Source organism: Malania oleifera, chromosome 6 (genome assembly GCF_029873635.1).
Source record: "Malania oleifera isolate guangnan ecotype guangnan chromosome 6, ASM2987363v1, whole genome shotgun sequence".
Taxonomy (NCBI): domain Eukaryota; kingdom Viridiplantae; phylum Streptophyta; class Magnoliopsida; order Santalales; family Ximeniaceae; genus Malania; species Malania oleifera.
In genome coordinates, this window is record NC_080422.1 from 17,410,851 (window position 1) to 17,421,747 (window position 10,897).

Below are 10,897 nucleotides of genomic sequence, written 5' to 3' on the forward strand. Positions count from 1 at the left end.
AGGAAGATAGACTTTAAAAATTGGGCCATTCAAATTAATCTATACTAATAACTTCAATGGATTTTTTTTTTTAAATCTTTCAAAAATGTCGTTTTACATATTAAAATAAAAAATAATAATTATTTGTGAATGATTAATTAATAAATATATATTTCTTAAAAAACTATCTACTACTTTCTATTACCTCATCCCTCGTATTATTTTCTTATATAACACACACGTAATGTGCTGACAATTATACACTCTCATTGCCCAATTTAATTGGATTGGAAGGGTGACTTGATTTTAAATACTATCCATCATTTTCATTTTAAAAATAGATATAATACTTTATTTGAAGGCATAGTCCTTAAGCTTGTTTCCAAAAAATTAATATATTTTTATATGGACTGGCGTAATGACATAACTTAAGTTAAACTATTTATCAAAAAATTGTGATTAGGTACCTAATGATGTCAAAGTGTAACTAGTCATGTCCCTACAGTTTGATATTGAAAGCTATTCACTTTTATACGTTTTCTATCATATTGTTAATTTAATGGCTCGGGGGTACTTAGTGACTTAAGTGTACGTATAAGATTTTGTACTAAATATTTAAATTCAAAATTTCAAAAGGGGATAGAAGGAGTATTGAATTAGAAAATTGGCCATTCATCTATTTCTTCTTCGTAGTTCATGTTTAATAAGCCTCGAAATTAATCCCAAAAAGTAAAAAACTAACACACTTCTTTTCTTTTCATATAAAAGCATAGAAAGTTCATAATTACAATATACAAATCCAAAAAACAAAAGGAAGTGTAATAGTTTAAAAGACTAGCTATGAGAATGAAACTTAACTTTTAAATTATTTTTTAAGAAATATTTATCCGTGTTGCAATAAGTAGTAATTTTTGGATTGTAAGTTTTGTGGGAACAATAAGCACAAAAAATGTTATTGAAAACTAAGTTTTCTTTTTTGATATTTTATTTTATTTGAAAATTTTAATATTGTTTATTTGAATTTAATATAGAAGTTCTTTAAATTTCAATTGATTTGAAATGGGTGGTAAAAAATCCAAGACTTTGTTGTTAACACCCGTAGATTGGCTTGATACAATGAATGAACACCAACTTGATATAAAATCTTAAATCTATTGGGTTTTGAGTCCAATCATGTATATAAGCAATCATCATCCACTCATTTTTTTAAATATCGGACAAACTAACAAGTGGAATTCTCAACATCTGTATCTATAAGAAACAATCCGGTTATTAAAATTTGAAGCTTTCGTATTACAAAAAAAAAATCCTATGAAAGTTGGGAAGAGATGCAATGAGAAATGGATTACAACCCAGTGGGGGACCTCTAATTAGGGAAACAAATTGTGAGTTTATTTACTTAATTCTAAATTATTTAATCAAGCTATGACTTTCTCATTTAAGCAACCCAACTTGCCCAACATCTTTGGATGTGTCCGGACCAAAGCCTGGCCCAGTTAACCCATAAATAATAATGTTAATCACTTCATCAGGTTTCCTTGATTTCATTGGATAATTAATAAATTTAAATAATATTTATAAATTTTTAAAATATGAAAATATGCAATCCTGATATTAAAATTGTCCCCAAGAAATTTAAGAAACACAAAATATGCTGTTATAATTGAAGAAAACGAGGAAAACCACATGAGTCTACTTTTTTTTATTTGTATTTTTAATAGAAAATTAATTGAAGAGAGTTATTTTATCTAAGATTTGTAATTCACTAATCATACAATGAGATATCTTGAATAATGCCAAAACCAATTTATTTGTTGAGGGACTCATAATAAATTAATTAATAAGCAATTACTAAAGTATATTTGGAGCTATGTGAGTTGGTATACCATATAAATGACACTTTATAATTGTAAAAAAAAAAAAGGAAAACGAATGATTTTGTGATTTTATTATGATTATAAAATCTTCATACAATTTTTAAAACTTTTGTCAAGAGAACTATGTAAAAAGATGCAATTATCCCCCATATAATTAGTCAAAAAATGAACATCTTGATCTTTTTTTAGGGGGAAGGGGTTGGAGGGGGGCTATTGGATAATGATGGGAATTATATTAAATGTTTACATGATTGTAATAACCTGAACTTAGAAAATAAAAAGAAAGATAAATAAAAAGGAAAGGAAGAAAAATTTTAGAGCAGCACAGTAGGGCCTCATCTTTAAGTGTCTTGTGCTCGTCAACGAGGAGATCCCGAGAATAGGGAAAATTCAAGTTTTAAACAATTCATTGACGAACCCGATGTTCTCATTGACGAATGTTCTTCTTTGGTTTGTCGATGAACTTGTTAGACTCGTCGACGAACGTCAACCTATAAATAGGTTTTGGATCATTTTCTTCCACGAAAATTCCTCTCCCTCGCTTTCTCTCTCTAGGGCTTCTGCCTCCCTACCTCTTCTCTTCGATTCTGGCCTGCATCTAACCCGATTTGATGGTCAAAAACCACCACGAGGTTCCTAGGGAGATTCTCTTCAAGTTAATTAGAGCAAAATCTTGATTTGGAGTTCTTGTGCATTATCTCAAAACTAGGGTAAGGGTGTTATTTTTAGGATTTATTAGCCATTTGACTGTCTGGACATGGAAATGCTAGAATATTAGTCATTCTGGGGTTGAACTGATTAAGTTAGGACTTGTGGATTATAGGGTTCTATTTTCCATTCGATTTAGGTAGAATTTTGATAACCAGGTAAGGAGAATAACTTATAACAAATTCTATTAATTTGGAACTAGTTAAATTCGAGTATGTAAATTTATAAATATATATATATATATATATATATATATAAGTACGATTTTGGAACGCTTTAGGCATTTGAAAAAAAAAATGATGGTTTTGAGTATATTTATACTTGGGAAAAACTATGTAGCACGAGAATTGTAAAGACCCAAAAATTTAAAATGATTAAAATAATTTAGAAAAAAAAAATAAATAAAATAACAGATAAATAAATAAAAAGAATGGCGTGGGAAAAATAATAATAATAATAATAATTAAAGAAATTAAATTAAATTAAGATAAATTAAATAATTAAATAATTAGTTATTAAATTAAATATTTTTACATTGGATTTAAAAAAAAAAACTAATTAAAATGATCTATATAAGTAAGTTATTATAATATATATGTAAAGTAAGGTAAAAGAAGAGAAGAAAGAAAGAAGAAGAAAGAAAGAAGAAGAAAGAAGAAGAAGCTGGAGAAGACACACCCGCCCCCTCTGAATCTTTCCTGCGCACAGTCACGCTCTCCTCCGTCTCTCTCCTCTCTTATCTTCAATTTCTTGGTGAATTTGCGACGGATTGGGAAACAAAAGGTGCCGTTGGATTTCTGGTTCCGCTGCCAACATTTCTATTGGAGCAGATTTTTCATGGGAACGGCTTAGACACTGCTCATGGGGAAAGGTAATTTTTCTCCATTTTCTCAATTTCTCTATCAATATGCGATTAAATCGACAATCGAGTACGACCACGTGGTTCTAGTCGTCGTCATCGTCATTTTGAAGTTGGTAATTTTTTAATTGGGATTTTCTAGATCCTACTCCAAAGCGAGAGTGGGATTTAAGAATTTGGCTAAATTTAAGGGTATTATTATTTATTTAAGAATTATGACCTTAGGAAATATTTAAATAATATTTTATTCATGAATAATTTATTAGAACTAGGAATTTAATTTCAGTGTCCGAGTAAGCGCCGCAAGCATTTTTCGGAGTCCCTGTTGGCGTAGTTCAAAAAATTAGGTTAGGGGAAAAATATATATTAAATCAAAATTTTTATGAATTAAGTGAAAATAAATTTTGTTTTATGTACGTGTATATGTTTCAGAATGGGTAAAACGCCAGCCATTTAAACTATATTTTTTTCAAGTTTAGGGTTGTTTATTAGATATGTATATGCGAAAATAACTGATGAAAGTCGGAAATATTTTCAGGATAATTATGTAAGAAATGAAAGGTATTTTTAGTATATAAATATTAAATATTGGTTGGCTTATTTTACAGGCAGTGTATGAATTTTATTACTAAATTGTGTGGCATGAGTAAATGAAATGTTGTGTGGAAATATATGTTAAATGTATGAGATGCAGGTTAAGTAAGTAATGTATTGTGAATAAAACATGACATGGACTATGTTGCTTGTGTGTGTTAATGCAACCATGTAAACAGCTGAAAGATACTGGGTAAATGTACGACAGCTGAAAATCGGGTTAGTAGATCTAGCTTATTTCTTTGTGGACTAACTGATGACAGCTAAAAGGAACTGTGTTAGCAGATTCTAGCGCATTTCTATGTGGACTAACTGATGACGGCTAAAGAGCGGCTGTAGTACAAAAAGAATGAAATAAAAATGTTATGAAATGAAATGACAAGGAATGACAATGCAATGAAATGAAATGTGAATGGTGAATGATACAAATGAGAAAGGGTCACTTAAAGTGAAACATAAGGAAATGTTAAGTTATGAAGATGAAAGAATGCGAATGATTGAATAATGATGGAAAGAACAATGTATTATGATATTAGAAGTATGTATATACGTAGATCATGTTACGATTGGGCGAGGCGTACCTTTCGCTTGAGGGCTTGCTAAGTAAGGTGAGTGCACTAGCAGCTACAGATGTGGCAGTAGCCGCATAACGTACTAGGGCAGAGGGAATCTACTTGTACGGGTGGGTAGATTTCCCTATCCTTAGGGCCTTTGTCGGTAAACTTTTGTATGAACTGTGTGAGTACGAGATCAATTTATCACTTGAGGGCTTACTGAGTAAGGTGAGTGCCCTAGCATGCTTTAGTTGTGACCTTTGGGTTGCCAAATGTATCAGAGCAGAGGGAGGCTACTTGTATGGGCGAATAATCACTCCTATCCTTGGGTAATCTCGTGAGTAAAATATCTAACATGTGTTTGAATAGGATCAGAGAATGGTTTCAAAAATTGTGTTAGATTTTCAAATGTTAAATAATATGTTATTATATAAACTCATGTTGGCCACACACTGCTTTAATATATTGTTTCTTCCCTTATTGAGATGTGTCTCACCCGAATATGAATTTATTTTTTTTCAGGATTTCCTCGAGATCGAGCTTTGAAAGCTCAAAGTTTTTATAGCATTATTGGGAAATAGAAAAATAAAAGGGTATATTTCTATGTTAATTTTGGGATGCAAATATTTACGTTTTACGTCCTTACATTTTAAATCTGTGGAGAAAAGAAAGTTTGTGAACATACTAAAATGTTTTGGAGATATATGTATATATAGAAATGCAGGTGTTGGATGATTTATTATGGATTATAGTTAGAATTAGTGAACTCTGGTATATTGTTATATGGAGATTATGATTATGTTTTCCGCTACGTATGTATGGTTTAATTATGGAATATCAGAGATTTTATCAAATATAACGCACCGGACCTGGGTTTAAGGGTTTGGGGTGTTACAGATGGTATCACAGCAATGTCTAGCCGAAAATGTGATTAATTTCACATCACCTGGATATGGAAATGTTAGAGTATTAGGTTAGAGATGATTTATACCAGAGTATAAGAAACAGTTAGGATAAGGATGCTAGATGGATACGTTGGGTTAGGAGTTGAGAAGTAGGTATGGTGTAGGGAAGTATAGGATTTTGTCTTATAACTTGGAGGTGGAAATCCCTTGGCGGAGTTATGTGGTTTTCTTATTCATTCGAAAGTTTCTGAAAACCATGGTAAATCCATCGACGGTGATGTTTCTTAGCCATGAGACAGGTCCTTATATGAAGAACTTGGATGTGTATTGGATTTAAAGTATATAATTGTGTTGTTGAGATTATGGTGTGGGATATGGTAAATCATGGAATTATGGGAATGAAAGATCAGGTAACAAATTTCGAGGACGAAATTTTTTTTAAGGAGGGGAGAATGTAAAGACCTGAAAATTTAAAAAAATTAAAATAATTTGGAAAAAATAAAAAATAAAATAACAGATAAATAAATAAAAGGAATGGCGTGGGAAAATAATAATAATAATAATAATAATAATTAAAGAAATTAAATTAAATTAAGATAAATTAAATAATTAAATAATTAGTTATTAAATTAAGTATTTTTACATTGGATTTAAAAAAAAAAAAACTAATTAGAATGATATATATAAGTAAGTTATTATAATATATATATATATATATATATTATAATAAAGTAAAGTAAAAGGAGAGATAAGAAGAGAAGAAAGAAAGAAGAAGAAGAAAGAAGGAAGAAGAAGAAGCTGGAGAAGACATGCCCCCCCCCCCCTCTGAATATTTCTTGTGCATAGTCACGCTCTCCTCCGTCTCTCTCCTCTCTCTCTTCAATTTCTTGGTGAATTTGCGGCGAATCGGGAAACGGAAGGTACTGTTGTATTCCTGGTTTCACTGCCAACATTTCTACTGAAGCAGATTTTTCATGGGAACGACTTAGGCATTGCTTCTGGGGAAAGGTAATTATTCCCCATTTTCTCAATTTCGCTGTTAATATGCAATTAAATTGATGATCGGGTACCACCATGTGGTCCTAGTCATCGTCATCGTCATTTTGGCGTTGGTAATTTTTCAATTGGGATTCTCTAGGCCCTACTCCAAAGCGAGAGTAGGATTTTGGAATTTGGCTAAATTTAAGGGTATTATTATTTATTTAAGAATTATGGCCCTCGAAAATATTTCAATAATATTTTATTCAGGAATAATTTATTGGAATTAGGAATTTAATTTTAGGGTCCGGGTGAGCGCCGCAGGTATTTTTCGGAGTCCCTCTTGGCCTAATTCAAGAAACCTAGTAAGGGGAAAAATATATATTAAATCAGAATTTTTATGAATTAAATGAAAAATAAATTTTGTTTTATGTACATGTATATGTTTCAGTATGGGTAAAATGCCAGCCATTTAAATTATATTTTTTTCAAGTTTAGGGTTGTTTATTAGATATGTATACGCGAAAATGAACTGATGAAAGTCGGAAATATTTTCAGGATAATTATGTAAGAAATGAAAGGTATTTTCAGTACGTAAACATTAAATATTGGTTGGCTTATTTTACAGGCAGTGTATGAATTTTATTACTAAATTGTGTGGCATGAGTAAATGGAATGTTGTGTGAAAATATATGTTAAATGTATGAGATGCAGGTTAAGTAAGTAATGTATTGTGAATAAAACATGACATGGACTATGTTGCTTGTGTGTGTTAATGCAACCATGTAAACAGTTGAAAGATACCGCGTAAATGTACGACAGCTGAAAGCCGGGTTCGTAGATCTAACTCATTTCTATATGGACTAAATGATGACAGCTAAAAGGAACTGTGTTAGCAGATTCTAGCGCATTTCTATGTGGACTAACTGATGATGGCTAAAGAGCGGCTGTAGTACTAAGGAATGAAATGAAAATGTTATGAAATGAAATGACAATGAATAACAATGCAATGAAATGAAATGTGAATGGTGAATGATACAAATGGGAAAGGGTCACTTAAAGTGAAATACAAGGAAATGTTAAGTTATGAAGATGAAATAATGCGAATGATTGAATAATGATGGAAAGAACGATGCATCATGATATTAGAAGTATGTATGTACGTAGATCATGTTACGATTGGGCGAGGCGTACCTTTCTCCTGAGTGCTTGCTGAGTAAGGCGAGTGCACTAGTAGCTACAGATGTGGCAGTAGCCGCATAACGTACTAGGGCAGAGGGAATCTACTTGTATGAGCGGGTAGATTTTCCTATCCTTAGGGCCTTTGCCGGTAAACTTTTGTATAAACTGTGTGAGTACGAGATCAATGTATCACTTGAGGGCTTACTGAATAAGGTGAGTGCCCTGGCATGCTTTAGTTATGACCTTTGGGTTGCCAAATGTATCAGAGCAGAGGGGTGCTACTTGTATGGGTGAGTAATCACCCCTATCCTTGGGTAATCTCGTGAGTAAAATATCTAACATGTGTTTGAATAGGATCAGAGAATGGTTTCAAAAATTGTAATAGATTTTCAAATGTTAAATAATATGTTATTATATAAACTCATGTTGGCCACACACTGCTTTAATATATTGTTTCTTCCCTTACCGAGATGTGTCTCACCTGAATATAAATTTTTTTTTTTTTTTTCAGGATTTCCTCGAGATCGAGCTTTGAAAGCTCGAAATTTTTATAGCATTATTGGGAAATAAAAAAATAAAAGGGTATATTTCTATGTTAATTTTGGGATGCAATTATTTATGTTTTACGTCCTTATATTTTAAATCTGTGGAGAAAAGAAAGTTTGTGAACATACTAAAATGTTTTGGAGATATATGTATATATGGAAATGCAGGTGTTGGATGATTTACTGTGGATTATAGTTAGAATTAGTAAACTCTGGTATATTGTTATATGGAGATTATGATTATGTTTTCCGCTGTGTATGTATGGTTTAATTATGGAATATCAGAGATTTTATCAGATATAACGCGCCGGACCCGGGTTTAAAGGTTCGGGGCTTTACAAGAATAACCCTTTATAATTAAATGGTTGTGAATACTACTTGTGTGTGGATACTGCTGGATTGAGAATACTGTCTGGTTGTGGATTCTATCTAGTTTTAAATACTGTCTCATGGTGAATAATGTTGTAAATGCATTGGATGCGTAATGTGGTTCATGTAAATTGCGATATAGCATTGGCAGTGGTATGAACAGGTCGTTATATCGTACCTAATATAAATTACCATGTAATGTTGGCAGTGGCGTGAGGAGGTCATTATATGGTCATCTATATAAAGGGGTTAAAACGTCAGCAGTGGAATGAGGAGTTCGTTTTACCGATTTACTATGAATGGGGTTTTGTATGTGGAATGGTAACTTGTGTGGTTGTGAAACTTGTGTAGTAACTAGTGTGGTTGTGAATCCTTTGTGGATATGGACCCTGTGTGGGTGTGAGTGAAGTGTATGGTATCCTGTGTGGATGTGTTTTGGTTATGTGTATGCATGAATCTCTGTGGAATGATTAATATTGTATATGTGTGAAGTAAATTGCATGAATATTTATGGCAAAGTAAAACTCTCCGTCCAAGGGTTTACCGAATAAGGTGAGTGCCCTGATCGATATCAGTTGTAGCCGCACCCAAATTAAAGGGTAAGGTTACAAACGGTATCAGAGCAAATGGGTGTTACATGTATGGGCGTGTAAACTCCTCAATCCTCGGGAACTTTCGCTATAAATATTGGTTATGTTTGTATGACTACAGTTTGTATTTGCCTTGCAAGTTGTTGTTGATTAATTAATAAATATATTTTGTATCTACTAGAAACCCTTTTGCCACACACTGTTATAGTTTACTTCTTCCTTACTGAGAGGTGTCTCGCCCTGCCGTATTATTATCTTTCTCAAGTCCTTTAGGTGATCAAGCTTAGAAAGCTTTTGGGACAGGATTTAGAATTTTGGTAATATTGAGCGGTTAAAAGAACAATTTATGTTTTAGAATTTCTGGTTATATAATATATGTGAATGGATACTCCTTTTTGGGTTTCATATATATATATATATATATAGTAGTCTTTTATTTTATTGGAAAATGTTTAATTATTTCCACTGCGTGAATGGTATCTGAGATGCGTGTGAATTGTCTCATTACACCCAAGGCCCCACCTGGTAGGTTTGGGGCGTGACAAAGTGGTATCAGAGCATTAGGTTATAGATTCTGCTGATTATAGGGTGGATTAATATCAGAGTATAAGTTTGAGTTAGGACAGGGGTAGAAATGGATAGGTTTAGTTATTGATAGGAATTTGAGTTTTGTTTCATAGTTGGGAGGCAGAAATCTCTTGATAGACTTTTGTGATTTTTTGAATTAGTCGAAGGTTTCAGAAAACCACAGTAAATCCATTGACAATGATGTTTCTAAGTAGAGAGACAAGAACTTGGAAGTAGAACCTGAAGGTAAGGATGGTTGATTTATGGGAATAAACCTCTGAAAGGGAATTATGATAATTTAAGTATTGTAATTTGATGAATTGTGGTTAATTGGGTGTTGGATGTTTAATTGAGGATTTGAATATAAATCTGGTTCCTTATTTTATAATTGTGCCAATTATGTTAAGATGTGGAGATTTTAAACTTGCCTTTGTCCTATCTTTAGGATGGATCCTAGAGGCAAAGGCGTGCATGTTGGGGAAGAGAATGAGTTGGGAGCTTCCAGCGAAGATGAGAATGAAACCTCCAGACCGTTGAAAGGTATAGCTCATTAGGTTAGGGAATAGATGAGCTAGGACCCCGAGGGATCGAGCTACCCACCTGTGAACCAAGGCTGTTCGATCGATCAATTCACTCGCCTGAAATCCTCTGCTTTTGCGGGTGGCAATAACCCAATCATGGCTGAGACATGGGTGTAGAAGATGGAGAAGATACTCACAGTGTTGAATTGCTCTAAGGAACATAAGGTTCTCTTCATCATCTTCAAGCTAACAGGAGAGGTTGAGCGATGGTGGTAAGCAATGAAGCTGCTGGAAGAGCAACATGTGGTACCTACTATTATGTCATGGAGGCATTTTAAGCAGGTCTTCTATGATATGTACTTCCCCGCCACCACCATGGATGTGAAGGCGGATGAATTTTCCAACCTGACTCAGGGGCACCTCACAGTACAGCAGTACGCTGCTAGGTTCGTGGAGCTTTCTCGCTTCGCCCCTTTCATGGTCCTAGATTAATATCAAAAGGAGAGAAGGTTTGAAAGAGGTTTGAACCAAAGGATCCATGAGCATGTGGTAGTTTTGCAGATATATGAATTCTCAGAGCTGATGGATAAAGCCACTGTAGAGGATTTGAGCCTGCAGAGAGATTTAGAAACATCAGAGCGGAGGAAGAGACCCATGCTTCCCAGTTCT